Below are 18,315 nucleotides of genomic sequence, written 5' to 3'. Positions count from 1 at the left end.
CAACAAAATGCCACACACCCAGGTGTAAGAAACAACATTGCCCAGGCATGGTCGAAGCCCCTCACCTCGTCCCTGTGCTTTGGGGAGCCGGAGGGACAGCCGAGGCCCACGGCCCTGAGACCCCTTTGCAAAAAGCCGGCTTCCCACGGAGACAGTTTTCCTGAGGTGCAGACCCTATCCCAAGTGGTTGTGGCAAGGTAAAGCAAATGCACTCGAATTCTCTGGAAGAAACCACAGTGCCCAACCATGTTCTAAGCCCTCCCATCCTCCCTGGGCTTCTGGCAGCAGGAGTGAAAAGAGAGGAGCAGAGCACTGGGACCCGTTTGACAAAACCCGGCTTTCCACGGGAAAGTCTTTCTCCACGTGCAGACATGCTCCCAGGTGCCTGGGGCAAGGGGAAGGAAATGCCATACACTGACCTGGAAGAGACCACAGGGCCCAGGCACAGTCTGAACCCTTCCCTCAACCCGGCGGTTTTGCTAGCAGGAGTTCAACCCCAACGAACACAGCCCGGAGACCCCTGAGGCAAAAACGGCTTCCGACGAACAATAGGTGCTTGCTGTGGAACACCTATCCCAAGTGGGGGTAACCAGCTCAACAAAATGCCACACACCCAGGTGTAAGAAACAACATTGCCCAGGCATGGTCTAAGCCCCTCACCTCGTCCCTGTGCTTTGGGGAGCCTGAGGGACAGCCGAGGCACACGGCCCTAGACCCCTTTGCAAAAAGCCGGCTTCCCACGGAGACAGTTTTCCTGAGGTGCAGACCCTATCCCTAGTGGTTGTGGCAAGGTAAAGCAAATGCCCTCCACTTCTCTGGAAGAAACCACAGTGCCCAGCCATGTTCTAAGCCCTCCCATCCTCCCTGGGCTTCTGGCAGCAGGAGTGAAAAGAGAGGAGCAGAGCACTGGGACCCGTTTGACAAAACCCGGCTTCCCACGGGAAAGTCTTTCTCCACGTGCAGACATGCTCCCAGGTGCCTGGGGCAAGGGGAAGGAAATGCCATACACTGACCTGGAAGAGACCACAGGGCCCAGGCACAGTCTGAACCCTTCCCTCAACCCGGCGGTTTTGCTAGCAGGAGTTCAACCCCAACGAACACAGCCCGGAGACCCCTGGGGCAAAAACGGCTTCCGACGATCAATAGGTGCTTGCTGTGGAACACCTATCCCAAGTGGGGGAAGCCAGCTCAACAAAATGCCACACACCCAGGTGTAAGAAACAACATTGCCCAGGCATGGTCTAAGCCCCTCACCTCGTCCCTGTGCTTTGGGGAGCCGGAGGGACAGCCGAGGCACAGGGCCCTGGGCCCCCTTTTCAAAAAGCCGGCTTCCCACAGAGACAGTTTTCCTGAGGTGCAGACCCTATCCCAAGTGGTTGTGGCAAGGTAAAGCAAATGCCCTCCACTTCTCTGGAAGAAACCACAGTGCCCAGCCATGTTCTAAGCCCTCCCATCCTCCCTGGGCTTCTGGCAGCAGGAGTGAAAAGAGAGGAGCAGAGCACTGGGACCCGTTTGACAAAACCCGGCTTCCCACGGGAAAGTCTTTCTCCACGTGCAGACATGCTCCCAGGTGCCTGGGGCAAGGGGAAGGAAATGCCATACACTGACCTGGAAGAGACCACAGGGCCCAGGCACAGTCTGAACCCTTCCCTCAACCCGGCGGTTTTGCTAGCAGGAGTTCAACCCCAACGAACACAGCCCGGAGACCCCTGGGACAAAAACGGCTTCCGACGAACAATAGGTGCTTGCTGTGGAACACCTATCCCAAGTGGTGGAAGCCAGCTCAACAAAATGCCACACACCCAGGTGTAAGAAACAACATTGCCCAGGCATGGTCGAAGCCCTTCACCTCGTCCCTGTGCTTTGGGGAGCCGGAGGGACAGCCGAGGCCCACGGCCCTGAGACCCCTTTGCAAAAAGCCGGCTTCCCACGGAGACAGTTTTCCTGAGGTGCAGACCCTATCCCAAGTGGTTGTGGCAAGGTAAAGCAAATGCCCTCGAATTCTCTGGAAGAAACCACAGTGCCCAACCATGTTCTAAGCCCTCCCATCCTCCCTGGGCTTCTGGCAGCAGGAGTGAAAAGAGAGGAGCAGAGCACTGGGACCCGTTTGACAAAACCCGGCTTTCCACGGGAAAGTCTTTCTCCACGTGCAGACATGCTCCCAGGTGCCTGGGGCAAGGGGAAGGAAATGCCATACACTGACCTGGAAGAGACCACAGGGCCCAGGCACAGTCTGAACCCTTCCCTCAACCCGGCGGTTTTGCTAGCAGGAGTTCAACCCCAACGAACACAGCCCGGAGACCCCTGAGGCAAAAACGGCTTCCGACGAACAATAGGTGCTTGCTGTGGAACACCTATCCCAAGTGGGGGTAACCAGCTCAACAAAATGCCACACACCCAGGTGTAAGAAACAACATTGCCCAGGCATGGTCTAAGCCCCTCACCTCGTCCCTTTGCTTTGGGGAGCCTGAGGGACAGCCGAGGCACACGGCCCTGAGACCCCTTTGCAAAAAGCCGGCTTCCCACGGAGACAGTTTTCCTGAGGTGCAGACCCTATCCCTAGTGGTTGTGGCAAGGTAAAGCAAATGCCCTCCACTTCTCTGGAAGAAACCACAGTGCCCAGCCATGTTCTAAGCCCTCCCATCCTCCCTGGGCTTCTGGCAGCAGGAGTGAAAAGAGAGGAGCAGAGCACTGGGACCCGTTTGACAAAACCCGGCTTCCCATGGGAAAGTCTTTCTCCACGTGCAGACATGCTCCCAGGTGCCTGTGGCAAGGGGAAGGAAATGCCATACACTGACCTGGAAGAGACCACAGGGCCCAGGCACAGTCTGAACCCTTCCCTCAACCCGGCGGTTTTGCTAGCAGGAGTTCAACCCCAACGAACACAGCCCGGAGACCCCTCGGGCAAAAACGGCTTCCGACGAACAATAGGTGCTTGCTGTGGAACACCTATCCCAAGTGGGGGTAGCCAGCTCAACAAAATGCCACACACGCAGGTGTAAGAAACAACATTGCCCCGGCATTGTCTAAGCCCCTCACCTCGTCCCTGTGCTTTGGGGAGCCGGAGGGACATCCGAGGCCCACGGCCCTGAGACCCCTTTGCAAAAAGCCGGCTTCCCACGGAGACAGTTTTCCTGAGGTGCAGACCCTATCCCAAGTGGTTGTGGCAAGGTAAAGCAAATGCCCTCCACTTCTCTGGAAGAAACCACAGTGCCCAGCCATGTTCTAAGCCCTCCCATCCTCCCTGGGCTTCTGGCAGCAGGAGTGAAAAGAGAGGAGCAGAGCACTGGGACCCGTTTGACAAAACCCGGCTTCCCACGGGAAAGTCTTTCTCCACGTGCAGACATGCTCCCAGGTGCCTGTGGCAAGGGGAAGGAAATGCCATACACTGACCTGGAAGAGACCACAGGGCCCAGGCACAGTCTGAACCCTTCCCTCAACCCGGCGGTTTTGCTAGCAGGAGTTCAACCCCAACGAACACAGCCCGGAGACCCCTGGGGCAAAAACGGCTTCCGACGAACAATAGGTGCTTGCTGTGGAACACCTATTCCAAGTGGGGGTAGCCAGCTCAACAAAATGCCACACACCCAGGTGTAAGAAACAACATTGCCCAGGCATGGTCTAAGCCCCTCACCTCGTCCCTGTGCTTTGGGGAGCCTGAGGGACAGCCGAGGCCCACGGCCCTAGACCCCTTTGCAAAAAGCCGGCTTCCCACGGAGACAGTTTTCCTGAGGTGCAGACCCTATCCCAAGTGGTTGTGGCAAGGTAAAGCAAATGCCCTCGAATTCTCTGGAAGAAACCACAGTGCCCAACCATGTTCTAAGCCCTCCCATCCTCCCTGGGCTGCTGGCAGCAGGAGTGAAAAGAGAGGAGCAGAGCACTGGGACCCGTTTGACAAAACCCGGCTTCCCACGGGAAAGTGTTTCTCCACGTGCAGACATGCTCCCAGGTGCCTGGGGCAAGGGGAAGGAAATGCCATACACTGACCTGGAAGAGACCACAGGGCCCAGGCACAGTCTGAACCCTTCCCTCAACCCGGCGGTTTTGCTAGCAGGAGTTCAACCCCAACGAACACAGCCCGGAGACCCCTGGGGCAAAAACGGCTTCCGACGCACAATAGGTGCTTGCTGTGGAACACCTATCCCAAGTGGGGGTAGCCAGCTCAACAAAATGCCACACACCCAGGTGTAAGTAACAACATTGCCCAGGCATGGTCTAAGCCCCTCACCTCGTCCCTGTGCTTTGGGGAGCCGGAGGGACAGCCGAGGCACACGGCCCTGAGACCCCTTTGCAAAAAGCCGGCTTCCCACAGAGACAGTTTTCCTGAGGTGCAGACCCTATCCCAAGTGGTTGTGGCAAGGTAAAGCAAATGCCCTCCACTTCTCTGGAAGAAACCACAGTGCCCAGCCATGTTCTAAGCCCTCCCATCCTCCCTGGGCTTCTGGCAGCAAGAGTGAAAAGAGAGGAGCAGAGCACTGGGACCCGTTTGACAAAACCCGGCTTCCCACGGGAAAGTCTTTCTCCACGTGCAGACATGCTCCCAGGTGCCTGGGGCAAGGGGAAGGAAATGCCATACACTGACCTGGAAGAGACCACAGGGCCCAGGCACAGTCTGAACCCTTCCCTCAACCCGGCGGTTTTGCTAGCAGGAGTTCAACCCCAACGAACACAGCCCGGAGACCCCTGGGGTAAAAACGGCTTCCGACGATCAATAGGTGCTTGCTGTGGAACACCTATCCCAAGTGGGGGAAGCCAGCTCAACAAAATGCCACACACCCAGGTGTAAGAAACAACATTGCCCAGGCATGGTCTAAGCCCCTCACCTCGTCCCTGTGCTTTGGGGAGCCTGAGGGACAGCCGAGACACACGGCCCTGGGCCCCCTTTTCAAAAAGCCGGCTTCCCACAGAGACAGTTTTCCTGAGGTGCAGACCCAATCCCAAGTGGTTGTGGCAAGGTAAAGCAAATGCCCTCCACTTCTCTGGAAGAAACCACAGTGCCCAGCCATGTTCTAAGCCCTCCCATCCTCCCTGGGCTTCTGGCAGCAGGAGTGAAAAGAGAGGAGCAGAGCACTGGGACCCGTTTGACAAAACCCGGCTTCCCACGGGAAAGTCTTTCTCCACGTGCAGACATGCTCCCAGGTGCCTGGGGCAAGGGGAAGGAAATGCCATACACTGACCTGGAAGAGACCACAGGGCCCAGGCACAGTCTGAACCCTTCCCTCAACCCGGCGGTTTTGCTAGCAGGAGTTCAACCCCAACGAACACAGCCCGGAGACCCCTGGGACAAAAACGGCTTCCGACGAACAATAGGTGCTTGCTGTGGAACACCTTTCCCAAGTGGTGGAAGCCAGCTCAACAAAATGCCACACACCCAGGTGTAAGAAACAACATTGCCCAGGCATGGTCGAAGCCCTTCACCTCGTCCCTGTGCTTTGGGGAGCCGGAGGGACAGCCGAGGCCCACGGCCCTGAGACCCCTTTGCAAAAAGCCGGCTTCCCACGGAGACAGTTTTCCTGAGGTGCAGACCCTATCCCAAGTGGTTGTGGCAAGGTAAAGCAAATGCCCTCGAATTCTCTGGAAGAAACCACAGTGCCCAACCATGTTCTAAGCCCTCCCATCCTCCCTGGGCTTCTGGCAGCAGGAGTGAAAAGAGAGGAGCAGAGCACTGGGACCCGTTTGACAAAACCCGGCTTTCCACGGGAAAGTCTTTCTCCACGTGCAGACATGCTCCCAGGTGCCTGGGGCAAGGGGAAGGAAATGCCATACACTGACCTGGAAGAGACCACAGGGCCCAGGCACAGTCTGAACCCTTCCCTCAACCCGGCGGTTTTGCTAGCAGGAGTTCAACCCCAACGAACACAGCCCGGAGACCCCTGAGGCAAAAACGGCTTGCGACGAACAATAGGTGCTTGCTGTGGAACACCTATCCCAAGTGGGGGTAGCCAGCTCAACAAAATGCCACACACGCAGGTGTAAGAAACAACATTGCCCCGGCATTGTCTAAGCCCCTCACCTCGTCCCTGTGCTTTGGGGAGCCGGAGGGACATCCGAGGCCCACGGCCCTGAGACCCCTTTGCAAAAAGCCGGCTTCCCACGGAGACAGTTTTCCTGAGGTGCAGACCCTATCCCAAGTGGTTCTGGCAAGGTAAAGCAAATGCCCTCCACTTCTCTGGAAGAAACCACAGTGCCCAGCCATGTTCTAAGCCCTCCCATCCTCCCTGGGCTTCTGGCAGCAGGAGTGAAAAGAGAGGAGCAGAGCACTGGGACCCGTTTGACAAAACCCGGCTTCCCACGGGAAAGTCTTTCTCCACGTGCAGACATGCTCCCAGGTGCCTGTGGCAAGGGGAAGGAAATGCCATACACTGACCTGGAAGAGACCACAGGGCCCAGGCACAGTCTGAACCCTTCCCTCAACCCGGCGGTTTTGCTAGCAGGAGTTCAACCCCAACGAACACAGCCCGGAGACCCCTGGGGCAAAAACGGCTTCCAACGAACAATAGGTGCTTGCTGTGGAACACCTATCCCAAGTGGGGGTAGCCAGCTCAACAAAATGCCACACACCCAGGTGTAAGAAACAACATTGCCCAGGCATGGTCTAAGCCCCTCACCTCGTCCCTGTGCTTTGGGGAGCCTGAGGGACAGCCGAGGCACACGGCCCTAGACCCCTTTGCAAAAAGCCGGCTTCCCACGGAGACAGTTTTCCTGAGGTGCAGACCCTATCCCAAGTGGTTGTGGCAAGGTAAAGCAAATGCCCTCGAATTCTCTGGAAGAAACCACAGTGCCCAACCATGTTCTAAGCCCTCCCATCCTCCCTGGGCTGCTGGCAGCAGGAGTGAAAAGAGAGGAGCAGAGCACTGGGACCCGTTTGACAAAACCCGGCTTCCCACGGGAAAGTGTTTCTCCACGTGCAGACATGCTCCCAGGTGCCTGGGGCAAGGGGAAGGAAATGCCATACACTGACCTGGAAGAGACCACAGGGCCCAGGCACAGTCTGAACCCTTCCCTCAACCCGGCGGTTTTGCTAGCAGGAGTTCAACCCCAACGAACACAGCCCGGAGACCCCTGGGGCAAAAACGGCTTCCGACGCACAATAGGTGCTTGCTGTGGAACACCTATCCCAAGTGGGGGTAGCCAGCTCAACAAAATGCCACACACCCAGGTGTAAGTAACAACATTGCCCAGGCATGGTCTAAGCCCCTCACCTCGTCCCTGTGCTTTGGGGAGCCGGAGGGACAGCCGAGGCACACGGCCCTGAGACCCCTTTGCAAAAAGCCGGCTTCCCACAGAGACAGTTTTCCTGAGGTGCAGACCCTATCCCAAGTGGTTGTGGCAAGGTAAAGCAAATGCCCTCCACTTCTCTGGAAGAAACCACAGTGCCCAGCCATGTTCTAAGCCCTCCCATCCTCCCTGGGCTTCTGGCAGCAAGAGTGAAAAGAGAGGAGCAGAGCACTGGGACCCGTTTGACAAAACCTGGCTTCCCACGGGAAAGTCTTTCTCCACGTGCAGACATGCTCCCAGGTGCCTGGGGCAAGGGGAAGGAAATGCCATACACTGACCTGGAAGAGACCACAGGGCCCAGGCACAGTCTGAACCCTTCCCTCAACCCGGCGGTTTTGCTAGCAGGAGTTCAACCCCAACGAACACAGCCCGGAGACCCCTGGGGTAAAAACGGCTTCCGACGATCAATATGTGCTTGCTGTGGAACACCTATCCCAAGTGGGGGAAGCCAGCTCAACAAAATGCCACACACCCAGGTGTAAGAAACAACATTGCCCAGGCATGGTCTAAGCCCCTCACCTCGTCCCTGTGCTTTGGGGAGCCTGAGGGACAGCCGAGGCACACGGCCCTGGGCCCCCTTTTCAAAAAGCCGGCTTCCCACAGAGACAGTTTTCCTGAGGTGCAGACCCTATCCCAAGTGGTTGTGGCAAGGTAAAGCAAATGCCCTCCACTTCTCTGGAAGAAACCACAGTGCCCAGCCATGTTCTAAGCCCTCCCATCCTCCCTGGGCTTCTGGCAGCAGGAGTGAAAAGAGAGGAGCAGAGCACTGGGACCCGTTTGACAAAACCCGGCTTCCCACGGGAAAGTCTTTCTCCACGTGCAGACATGCTCCCAGGTGCCTGGGGCAAGGGGAAGGAAATGCCATACACTGACCTGGAAGAGACCACAGGGCCCAGGCACAGTCTGAACCCTTCCCTCAACCCGGCGGTTTTGCTAGCAGGAGTTCAACCCCAACGAACACAGCCCGGAGACCCCTGGGACAAAAACGGCTTCCGACGAACAATAGGTGCTTGCTGTGGAACACCTATCCCAAGTGGTGGAAGCCAGCTCAACAAAATGCCACACACCCAGGTGTAAGAAACAACATTGCCCAGGCATGGTCGAAGCCCCTCACCTCGTCCCTGTGCTTTGGGGAGCCGGAGGGACAGCCGAGGCCCACGGCCCTGAGACCCCTTTGCAAAAAGCCGGCTTCCCACGGAGACAGTTTTCCTGAGGTGCAGACCCTATCCCAAGTGGTTGTGGCAAGGTAAAGCAAATGCACTCGAATTCTCTGGAAGAAACCACAGTGCCCAACCATGTTCTAAGCCCTCCCATCCTCCCTGGGCTTCTGGCAGCAGGAGTGAAAAGAGAGGAGCAGCGCACTGGGACCCGTTTGACAAAACCCGGCTTTCCACGGGAAAGTCTTTCTCCACGTGCAGACATGCTCCCAGGTGCCTGGGGCAAGGGGAAGGAAATGCCATACACTGACCTGGAAGAGACCACAGGGCCCAGGCACAGTCTGAACCCTTCCCTCAACCCGGCGGTTTTGCTAGCAGGAGTTCAACCCCAACGAACACAGCCCGGAGACCCCTGAGGCAAAAACGGCTTCCGACGAACAATAGGTGCTTGCTGTGGAACACCTATCCCAAGTGGGGGTAACCAGCTCAACAAAATGCCACACACCCAGGTGTAAGAAACAACATTGCCCAGGCATGGTCTAAGCCCCTCACCTCGTCCCTGTGCTTTGGGGAGCCTGAGGGACAGCCGAGGCCCACGGCCCTAGACCCCTTTGCAAAAAGCCGGCTTCCCACGGAGACAGTTTTCCTGAGGTGCAGACCCTATCCCTAGTGGTTGTGGCAAGGTAAAGCAAATGCCCTCCACTTCTCTGGAAGAAACCACAGTGCCCAGCCATGTTCTAAGCCCTCCCATCCTCCCTGGGCTTCTGGCAGCAGGAGTGAAAAGAGAGGAGCAGAGCACTGGGACCCGTTTGACAAAACCCGGCTTCCCACGGGAAAGTCTTTCTCCACGTGCAGACATGCTCCCAGGTGCCTGGGGCAAGGGGAAGGAAATGCCATACACTGACCTGGAAGAGACCACAGGGCCCAGGCACAGTCTGAACCCTTCCCTCAACCCGGCGGTTTTGGTAGCAGGAGTTCAACCCCAACGAACACAGCCCGGAGACCCCTGGGGCAAAAACGGCTTCCGACGATCGATAGGTGCTTGCTGTGGAACACCTATCCCAAGTGGGGGAAGCCAGCTCAACAAAATGCCACACACCCAGGTGTAAGAAACAACATTGCCCAGGCATGGTCTAAGCCCCTCACCTCGTCCCTGTGCTTTGGGGAGCCGGAGGGACAGCCGAGGCACACGGCCCTGGGCCCCCTTTTCAAAAAGCCGGCTTCCCACAGAGACAGTTTTCCTGAGGTGCAGACCCTATCCCAAGTGGTTGTGGCAAGGTAAAGCAAATGCCCTCCACTTCTCTGGAAGAAACCACAGTGCCCAGCCATGTTCTAAGCCCTCCCATCCTCCCTGGGCTTCTGGCAGCAGGAGTGAAAAGAGAGGAGCAGAGCACTGGGACCCGTTTGACAAAACCCGGCTTCCCACGGGAAAGTCTTTCTCCACGTGCAGACATGCTCCCAGGTGCCTGGGGCAAGGGGAAGGAAATGCCATACACTGACCTGGAAGAGACCACAGGGCCCAGGCACAGTCTGAACCCTTCCCTCAACCCGGCGGTTTTGCTAGCAGGAGTTCAACCCCAACGAACACAGCCCGGAGACCCCTGGGACAAAAACGGCTTCCGACGAACAATAGGTGCTTGCTGTGGAACACCTATCCCAAGTGGTGGAAGCCAGCTCAACAAAATGCCACACACCCAGGTGTAAGAAACAACATTGCCCAGGCATGGTCTAAGCCCCTCACCTCGTCCCTGTGCTTTGGGGAGCCGGAGGGACAGCCGAGGCCCACGACCCTGAGACCCCTTTGCAAAAAGCCGGCTTCCCAAGGAAACAGTTTTCCTGAGGTGCAGACCCTATCCCAAGTGGTTGTGGCAAGGTAAAGCAAATGCCCTCCACTTCTCTGGAAGAAACCACAGTGCCCAACCATGTTCTAAGCCCTCCCATCCTCCCTGGGCTTCTGGCAGCAGGAGTGAAAAGAGAGGAGCAGAGCACTGGGACCCGTTTGACAAAACCCGGCTTCCCACGGGAAAGTCTTTCTCCACGTGCAGACATGCTCCCAGGTGCCTGGGGCAAGGGGAAGGAAATGCCATACACTGACCTGGAAGAGACCCCAGGGCCCAGGCACAGTCTGAACCCTTCCCTCACCCGGCGGTTTTGCTAGCAAGAGTTCAACTCCAACGAACACAGCCCGGAGACCCCTGGGGCAAAAACGGCTTCCGACGAACAATAGGTGCTTGCTGTGGAACACCTATCCCAAGTGGGGGTAGCCAGCTCAACAAAATGCCACACACCCAGGTGTAAGAAACAACATTGCCCAGGCATGGTCTAAGCCCCTCACCTCGTCCGTGTGCTTTGGGGAGCCGGAGGGACAGCCGAGGCACATGGCCCTGAGACCCCTTTGCAAAAAGCCGGCTTCCCACGGAAACCGTTTTCCTGAGGTGCAAACCCTATCCCAAGTGGTTGTGGCAAGGTAAAGCAAATGCCCTCCACTTCTCTGGAAGAAACCACAGTGCCCAGCCATGTTCTAAGCCCTCCCATCCTCCGTGGGCTTCTGGCAGCAGGAGTGAAAAGAGAGGAGCACAGCACTGGGACCCGTTTGACAGAAACCAGCTTACACGAGGAAGCCTTTCTCCACGTGCAGACATGCTCCCCAGTGCCTGTGGCAAGGTGAAGGAAATGCCATACACTGACCTGGAAGAGACCACAGGGCCCAGGCACAGTCTGAACCCTTCCCTCAACCCGGAGGTTTTGCTAGCAGGAGTTCAACCCCAACGAACACAGCCCGGAGACCCCTGGGGCAAAAACGGCTTCCGACGAACAATAGGCGCTTGCTGTGGAAAACCAATCCCAAGTGGGGGTAGCCAGCTCAACAAAATGCCACACACCCAGGTGTAAGAAACAACATTGCCCAGGCATGGTCTAAGCCCCTCACCTCGTCCCTGTGCTTTGGGGAGCCTGAGGGACAGCCGAAGCCCTCGGCCCTAGACCCCTTTGCAAAAAGCCGGCTTCCCACAGAGACAGTTTTCCTGAGGTACAGACCCTATCCCAAGTGGTTGTGGCAAGGTAAAGCAAATGCCCTCGAATTCTCTGGAAGAAACCACAGTGCCCAGCCATGTTCTAAGCCCTCCCATCCGCCATGGGGTTCTCGCAGCAGGAGTGAAAAGAGAGGAGCAGAGCACTGGGACCCGTTTGACAAAACCCGGCTTCCCACGGGAAAGTGTTTCTCCACGTGCAGACATGCTCCCAGGTGCCTGGGGCAAGGGGAAGGAAATGCCATACACTGACCTGGAAGAGACCACAGGGCCCAGGCACAGTCTGAACCCTTCCCTCAACCCGGCGGTTTTGCTAGCAGGAGTTCAACCCCAACGAACACAGCCCTGAGACCCCTGGGGCAAAAACGGCTTCCGACGAACAATAGGTGCTTGCTGTGGAACACCTATCCCAAGTGGGGGTAGCCAGCTCAACAAAATGCCACACACCCAGGTGTAAGAAACAACATTGCCCCGGTATGGTCTAAGCCCCTCACCTCGTCCCTGTGCTTTGGGGAGCCGGAGGGACAGCCGAGGCCCACGACCCTGAGACCCCTTTGCAAAAAGCCGGCTTCCCACGTAGACAGTTTCCTGAGTTGCAGACCCTATCCCAAGTGGTTGTGGCAAGGTAAAGCAAATGCCCTCCACTTCTCTGGAAGAAACCACAGTGCCCAACCATGTTCTAAGCCCTCCCATCCTCCCTGGGCTTCTGGCAGCAGGAGTGAAAAGAGAGGAGCAGAGCACTGGGACCCGTTTGACAAAACCCGGCTTCCCACGGGAAAGTCTTTCTCCACGTGCAGACATGCTCCCAGGTGCCTGTGGCAAGGGGAAGGAAATGCCATACACTGACCTGGAAGAGACCACAGGGCCCAGGCACAGTCTGAACCCTTCCCTCAACCCGGCGGTTTTGCTAGCAGGAGTTCAACCCCAACGAACACAGCCCGGAGACCCCTGGGGCAAAAACGGCTTCCAACGAACAATAGGTGCTTGCTGTGGAACACCTATCCCAAGTGGGGGTAGCCAGCTCAACAAAATGTCACACACCCAGGTGTAAGAAACAACATTGCCCAGGCATGGTCTAAGCCCCTCACCTCGTCCCTGTGCTTTGGGGAGCCGGAGGGACAGCCGAGGCACACGGCCCTAGACCCCTTTGCAAAAAGCCGGCTTCCCACGGAGACAGTTTTCCTGAGGTGCAGACCCTATCCCTAGTGGTTGTGGCAAGGTAAAGCAAATGCCCTCCACTTCTCTGGAAGAAACCACAGTGCCCAGCCATGTTCTAAGCCCTCCCATCCTCCCTGGGCTTCTGGCAGCAGGAGTGAAAAGAGAGGAGCAGAGCACTGGGACCCATTTGACAAAACCCGGCTTCCCACGGGAAAGTCTTTCTCCATGTGCAGACATGCTCCCAGGTGCCTGTGGCAAGGGGAAGGAAATGCCATACACTGACCTGGAAGAGACCACAGGGCCCAGGCACAGTCTGAACCCTTCCCTCAACCCGGCGGTTTTGCTAGCAGGAGTTCAACCCCAACGAACACAGCCCGGAGACCCCTGGGGTAAAAACGGCTTCCGACGAACAATAGGTGCTTGCTGTGGAACACCTATCCCAAGTGGGGGTAGCCAGCTCAACAAAATGCCACACACGCAGGTGTAAGAAACAACATTGCCCCGGCATTGTCTAAGCCCCTCACCTCGTCCCTGTGCTTTGGGGAGCCGGAGGGACAGCCGAGGCACACGGCCCTGAGACCCCTTTGCAAAAGGCCGGCTTCCCACGGAAACAGTTTTCCTGAGGTGCACACCCAATCCCAAGTGGTTGTGGCAAGGTAAAGCAAATGCCCTCCACTTCTCTGGAAGAAACCACAGTGCCCAGCCATGTTCTAAGCCCTCCCATCCTCCCTGGGCTTCTGGCAGCAGGAGTGAAAAGAGAGGAGCAGAGCACTGGGACCCGTTTGACAAAACCCGGCTTCCCACGGGAAAGTCTTTCTCCACGTGCAGACATGCTCCCAGGTGCCTGGGGCAAGGGGAAGGAAAAGCCATACACTGACCTGGAAGAGACCACAGGGCCCAGGCACAGTCTGAACCCTTCCCTCATCCCGGCGGTTTTGCTAGCAGGAGTTCAACCCCAACGAACATAGCCCGGAGACCCCTGGGGCAAAAACGGCTTCCGACGCACAAGAGGTGCTTGCTGTGGAACACCTATCCCAAGTGGGGGTAGCCAGCTCAACAAAATGCCACACACCCAGGTGTAAGAAACAACATTGCCCAGGCATGGTCTAAGCAACTCACCTCGTCCCTGTGCATTGGGGAGCCGGAGGGACAGCCGAGGCACACGGCCCTGAGACCCCTTTGCAAAACGCCGGCTTCCCACAGAGACAGTTTTCCTGAGGTGCAGACCCTATCCCAAGTGGTTGTGGCAAGGTAAAGCAAATGCCCTCGAATTCTCTGGAAGAAACCACAGTGCCCAACCATGTTCTAAGCCCTCCCATCCTCCCTGGGCTTCTGGCAGCAGGAGTGAAAAGAGAGGAGCAGAGCACTGGGACCCGTTTGACAAAACCCGGCTTTCCACGGGAAAGTCTTTCTCCACGTGCAGACATGCTCCCAGGTGCCTGGGGCAAGGGGAAGGAAATGCCATACACTGACCTGGAAGAGACCACAGGGCCCAGGCACAGTCTGAACCCTTCCCTCAACCCGGCGGTTTTGCTAGCAGGAGTTCAACCCCAACGAACACAGCCCGGAGACCCCTGAGGCAAAAACGGCTTCCGACGAACAATAGGTGCTTGCTGTGGAACACCTATCCCAAGTGGGGGTAACCAGCTCAACAAAATGCCACACACCCAGGTGTAAGAAACAACATTGCCCAGGCATGGTCTAAGCCCCTCACCTCGTCCCTGTGCTTTGGGGAGCCTGAGGGACAGCCGAGGCACACGGCCCTAGACCCCTTTGCAAAAAGTCGGCTTCCCACGGAGACAGTTTTCCTGAGGTGCAGACCCTATCCCAAGTGGTTGTGGCAAGGTAAAGCAAATGCCCTCCACTTCTCTGGAAGAAACCACAGTGCCCAACCATGTTCTAAGCCCTCCCATCCTCCCTGGGCTTCTGGCAGCAGGAGTGAAAAGAGAGGAGCAGAGCACTGGGACCCGTTTGACAAAACCCGGCTTCCCACGGGAAAGTGTTTCTCCACGTGCAGACATGCTCCCAGGTGCCTGGGGCAAGGGGAAGGAAATGCCATACACTGACCTGGAAGAGACCACAGGGCCCAGGCACAGTCTGAACCCTTCCCTCAACCCGGCGGTTTTGCTAGCAGGAGTTCAACCCCAAGGAACGCAGTCCGGAGACCCCTGGGGCAAAAACGGCTTCCGACGAACAATAGGTGCTTGCTGTGGAACACCTATCCCAAGTGGGGGTAGCCAGCTCAACAAAATGCCACACACCCAGGTGTAAGAAACAACATTGCCCAGGCATGGTCTAAGCCCCTCACCTCATCCCTGTGCTTTGGGGAGCCTGAGGGACAGCCGAGGCACACGGCCCTAGACCCCTTTGCAAAAAGCCGGCTTCCCACGGAGACAGTTTTCCTGAGGTACAGACCCTATCCCAAGTGGTTGTGGCAAGGTAAAGCAAATGCCCTCGAATTCTCTGGAAGAAACCACAGTGCCCAACCATGTTCTAAGCCCTCCCATCCTCCCTGGGCTTCTGACAGCAGGAGTGAAAAGAGAGGAGCAGAGCACTGGGACCCGTTTGACAAAACCCGGCTTCCCACGGGAAAGTGTTTCTCCACGTGCAGACATGCTCCCAGGTGCCTGGGGCAAGGGGAAGGAAATGCCATACACTGACCTGGAAGAGACCACAGGGCCCAGGCACAGTCTGAACCCTTCCCTCAACCCGGCGGTTTTGCTAGCAGGAGTTCAACCCCAACGAACACAGCCCTGAGACCCCTGGGGCAAAAACGGCTTCCGACGAACAATAGGTGCTTGCTGTGGAACACCTATCCCAAGTGGGGGTAGCCAGCTCAACAAAATGCCACACACCCAGGTGTAAGAAACAACATTGCCCCGGTATGGTCTAAGCCCCTCACCTCGTCCCTGTGCTTTGGGGAGCCGGAGGGACAGCCGAGGCCCACGACCCTGAGACCCCTTTGCAAAAAGCCGGCTTCCCACGTAGACAGTTTCCTGAGTTGCAGACCCTATCCCAAGTGGTTGTGGCAAGGTAAAGCAAATGCCCTCCACTTCTCTGGAAGAAACCACAGTGCCCAACCATGTTCTAAGCCCTCCCATCCTCCCTGGGCTTCTGGCAGCAGGAGTGAAAAGAGAGGAGCAGAGCACTGGGACCCGTTTGACAAAACCCGGCTTCCCACGGGAAAGTCTTTCTCCACGTGCAGACATGCTCCCAGGTGCCTGTGGCAAGGGGAAGGAAATGCCATACACTGACCTGGAAGAGACCACAGGGCCCAGGCACAGTCTGAACCCTTCCCTCAACCCGGCGGTTTTGCTAGCAGGAGTTCAACCCCAACGAACACAGCCCGGAGACCCCTGGGGCAAAAACGGCTTCCAACGAACAATAGGTGCTTGCTGTGGAACACCTATCCCAAGTGGGGGTAGCCAGCTCAACAAAATGTCACACACCCAGGTGTAAGAAACAACATTGCCCAGGCATGGTCTAAGCCCCTCACCTCGTCCCTGTGCTTTGGGGAGCCGGAGGGACAGCCGAGGCACACGGCCCTAGACCCCTTTGCAAAAAGCCGGCTTCCCACGGAGACAGTTTTCCTGAGGTGCAGACCCTATCCCTAGTGGTTGTGGCAAGGTAAAGCAAATGCCCTCCACTTCTCTGGAAGAAACCACAGTGCCCAGCCATGTTCTAAGCCCTCCCATCCTCCCAGGGCTTCTGGCAGCAGGAGTGAAAAGAGAGGAGCAGAGCACTGGGACCCGTTTGACAAAACCCGGCTTCCCACGGGAAAGTCTTTCTCCACGTGCAGACATGCTCCCAGGTGCCTGTGGCAAGGGGAAGGAAATGCCATACACTGACCTGGAAGAGACCACAGGGCCCAGGCACAGTCTGAACCCTTCCCTCAACCCGGCGGTTTTGCTAGCAGGAGTTCAACCCCAACGAACACAGTCCGGAGACCCCTGGGGCAAAAACGGCTTCCAACGATCAATAGGTGCTTGCTGTGGAACACCTATCCCAAGTGGTGGAAGCCAGCTCAACAAAATGCCACACACCCAGGTGTAAGAAACAACATTGCCCAGGCATGGTCTAAGCCCCTCACCTCGTCCCTGTGCTTTGGGGAGCCGGAGGGACAGCCGAGGCCCACGACCCTGAGACCCCTTTGCAAAAAGCCGGCTTCCCAAGGAAACAGTTTTCCTGAGGTGCAGACCCTATCCCAAGTGGTTGTGGCAAGGTAAAGCAAATGCCCTCCACTTCTCTGGAAGAAACCACAGTGCCCAACCATGTTCTAAGCCCTCCCATCCTCCCTGGGCTTCTGGCAGCAGGAGTGAAAAGAGAGGAGCAGAGCACTGGGACCCGTTTGACAAAACCCGGCTTCCCACGGGAAAGTGTTTCTCCACGTGCAGACATGCTCCCAGGTGCCTGGGGCAAGGGGAAGGAAATGCCATACACTGACCTGGAAGAGACCCCAGGGCCCAGGCACAGTCTGAACCCTTCCCTCACCCGGCGGTTTTGCTAGCAAGAGTTCAACTCCAACGAACACAGCCCGGAGACCCCTGGGGCAAAAACGGCTTCCGACGAACAATAGGTGCTTGCTGTGGAACACCTATCCCAAGTGGGGGTAGCCAGCTCAACAAAATGCCACACACCCAGGTGTAAGAAACAACATTGCCCAGGCATGGTCTAAGCCCCTCACCTCGTCCGTGTGCTTTGGGGAGCCGGAGGGACAGCCGAGGCACATGGCCCTGAGACCCCTTTGCAAAAAGCCGGCTTCCCACGGAAACCGTTTTCCTGAGGTGCAAACCCTATCCCAAGTGGTTGTGGCAAGGTAAAGCAAATGCCCTCCACTTCTCTGGAAGAAACCACAGTGCCCAGCCATGTTCTAAGCCCTCCCATCCTCCGTGGGCTTCTGGCAGCAGGAGTGAAAAGAGAGGAGCACAGCACTGGGACCCGTTTGACAGAAACCAGCTTACACGAGGAAGCCTTTCTCCACGTGCAGACATGCTCCCCAGTGCCTGTGGCAAGGTGAAGGAAATGCCATACACTGACCTGGAAGAGACCACAGGGCCCAGGCACAGTCTGAACCCTTCCCTCAACCCGGCGGTTTTGCTAGCAGGAGTTCAACCCCAACGAACACAGCCCGGAGACCCCTGGGGCAAAAACGGCTTCCGACGAACAATAGGCGCTTGCTGTGGAAAACCAATCCCAAGTGGGGGTAGCCAGCTCAACAAAATGCCACACACCCAGGTGTAAGAAACAACATTGCCCAGGCATGGTCTAAGCCCCTCACCTCGTCCCTGTGCTTTGGGGAGCCTGAGGGACAGCCGAAGCCCTCGGCCCTAGACCCCTTTGCAAAAAGCCGGCTTCCCACAGAGACAGTTTTCCTGAGGTACAGACCCTATCCCAAGTGGTTGTGGCAAGGTAAAGCAAATGCCCTCGAATTCTCTGGAAGAAACCACAGTGCCCAGCCATGTTCTAAGCCCTCCCATCCGCCATGGGGTTCTCGCAGCAGGAGTGAAAAGAGAGGAGCAGAGCACTGGGACCCGTTTGACAAAACCCGGCTTCCCACGGGAAAGTGTTTCTCCACGTGCAGACATGCTCCCAGGTGCCTGGGGCAAGGGGAAGGAAATGCCATACACTGACCTGGAAGAGACCACAGGGCCCAGGCACAGTCTGAACCCTTCCCTCAACCCGGCGGTTTTGCT

This window comes from Ursus arctos, unplaced genomic scaffold, assembly GCF_023065955.2.
Source record: "Ursus arctos isolate Adak ecotype North America unplaced genomic scaffold, UrsArc2.0 scaffold_6, whole genome shotgun sequence".
Taxonomy (NCBI): domain Eukaryota; kingdom Metazoa; phylum Chordata; class Mammalia; order Carnivora; family Ursidae; genus Ursus; species Ursus arctos.
This window is presented reverse-complemented; position numbering follows the sequence as displayed.